At 43.5% G+C, this 2,500-nt stretch overlaps 1 protein-coding gene across 1 annotated transcript in view; it reads left to right on the plus strand.

Moving 5' to 3' along the window:
- LOC134437976 (tetraspanin-5) overlaps window positions 1–2,500 on the plus strand; it is a 33,627-nt gene that overhangs the window by 23,832 nt on the left and 7,295 nt on the right. The window lies entirely within an intron of this gene.

Genomic DNA, 2,500 nt, shown 5'->3' on the forward strand with positions numbered 1-2,500 from the left:
CTCTCTCTCTCCCTCCCTCCCTCCCTCTCTCTTTCTTTCTTTCTTTCTTTCTTTCTTTCTTTCTTTCTTTCTTTCTCTCTCTCTCTCCCTCTCTCTCCCTCTCCTGCTCTATCTTTCTCTCTCTCGCGCTCTCCCTATCCCTCCCTCTCTATCTCTCTCTCTCCCTCCCTCCCTCTCCTTCTCTCTCTCTCTCTCTCTCTCTCTCTCTCTCTCTCTCTCTCTCTCTCTCTGTCTGTCTGTCTGTCTCTCTCTCTCTCTCTCTCTCTCTCTCTCTCTCTCTCTCTCTCACACACACACACACGTTCCAGTACCCACATGGTTCCTTCCTGCTGGCTGTGTTTGTTATTGTCCACAGCAGCCTTCGGAACAGCAGGGGAGTTCCATAGAACACTCGCACGGTCATCCCCATGACGATAGGTGCAGGGGCTTTATGATGTCATAATGGAGGGCTTTATGATGTCATCATAGAGGATGCTATTACATCACATTACTTACATCAGTGTTTCTCAACAGGGGTGCCCCGCGGAAACGTGGCTGATAAATAAATTATGTAATATGATGCATATTTGTCTAAATTGATTAGTTAATGCTAGTCAGTGGAATCTTTCATCTGCCATTTACGCACAATAAAGTAAATACAGGTCACCCCAGTCAGCTGCAACTTTGAACGTGGGTCGTGTGACGTCTCCAAATGTGTTACTTTTCTAAGCTTGTGTGGTATCGGATGCGATGCCATGTTACGGCTTGTTGGTTTGTGGTGCCTTGACATTTTTCATGAATTGAAAGGGTGCCTCGCCTAAATAAAAGTTGAGAAACACTGCTCTACATTACATTACACTCGGCATTACACACTTGGCTGACATTTTCATCCAAAGGGACTTACAGTTATTTTGGTACAGGGTATTGGTTACAGTCCCTGGAGCAGTGTGGGGTTAGGTGCCTTGGTACAGGGTATTGGTTACAGTCCCTGGAGCAGTGTGGGGTTAGGTGCCTTGGTACAGGGTATTGGTTACAGTCCCTGGAGTAGTGTGGGGTTAGGTGCCTTGGTACAGGGTATTGGTTACAGTCCATGGAGCAGTGTGGGGTTAGGTGCCTTGGTACAGGGTATTGGATACAGTCCCTGGAGCCGTGTGGGGTTAGGTGCCTTGGTACAGGGTATTGGTTACAGTCCCTGGAGCAGTGTGGGGTTAGGTGCCTTGCTTAAGGCCACTTCAGCTGAGGGTGGAGGTGTAGGGAGAGTTAAGGGTGGGATTCGAACCTGTAACCCTCTGATCTACAATCCATTAGGTGACGTGACATCAGGCCTCAGCTGATTTTGCATGTTGGGATCTGAACCGTATGAAAATGGTTGGATCTAATTCCACTAACATTTGTGTATGGCTGTAATATACATTATTACCCATCTACCTACAGCGCCGCCAGTTAGTATTGGCATCCCTTAATTTTATTTACAAATTGTGCAATATATCCAGAAATAAATGGAAATATACACAACTTTTACCATCAGGATCTTTTAATTGAACATTATAAGATATTTGGAATTGCCAAGTATTTATTTCCAAGTGCATTTTGTAATTTCAAGCAAAAACATTTAAAAGGGCATGTCCAGGAATATTGGCACCCCTCCTTCAAGGGTTAATTGCACACTATTAGACAGCAATGGCAGCCTCTGAAGGTTTTGGTTTTCATCAATGACTGTGTTCTTTCATTTTTACAACCAATCCACTGTGCATTTGGTTGTGTTCTTTGGGTTTTTGTCTTTCTGGAGTGCACATGATGTTCAACTCAAACCAAGTGTTCTTGCCATGGTTACACATATTACTGTAAATGATGATACCTGTCATGTCATGATGCCTGTCATGATACCTATGATACGGTCAAATCCTCCAATACCTGATGCAACAATGGGGTGACATAATATTATGGATCGGACACCATGCTTGCTTTTTGGTAGGGTGTCCTTTTCCTTAAAGACTTTCTTGCAGAGTATGCAAACATGCTGTTTGTGTGAGTCACTGAAAAACTGTGCTATTGCTTCATCTGACCTTAAAACATTCTTAAAAGGGCTGTGCTAAGCCTGTATTTTTTCATACAGCCGTCAGGTGTTCCCTGTTATGACTTTTATTAAGCAATGTGGTCTGCCTTGCTCTCCAACCAAAAGGCACTACTTTGTGTAGTGTTTAACACGGGGTGCTTATTGAAAAAAACTACCCAGAACAGTTCAAAGTTGACCGTCAGGTCTGTAGATGTTAGTCCCTGTGTTTTTTCATTATTTGCACCGACTTCCAAAGACTTTTATCATAATATCTTCCTCTACCCCCCACATCCAAGGATGTTCTTTACAGCTCCATGTTTGGCAGATTTCTGAATAACACAACACAGTGTTGAAAATGGTTTACCAAGGTCTTTTGAGATTACCTTTTATTATTTGGAGGTCTTGTTTTTGTAAATAACAGTATTTGTGGTGTCCTCGGGCAGCTCCTCTGTCTTCAGATTGGTG

Source organism: Engraulis encrasicolus, chromosome 21 (assembly GCF_034702125.1).
Source record: "Engraulis encrasicolus isolate BLACKSEA-1 chromosome 21, IST_EnEncr_1.0, whole genome shotgun sequence".
Lineage (NCBI taxonomy): Eukaryota > Metazoa > Chordata > Actinopteri > Clupeiformes > Engraulidae > Engraulis > Engraulis encrasicolus.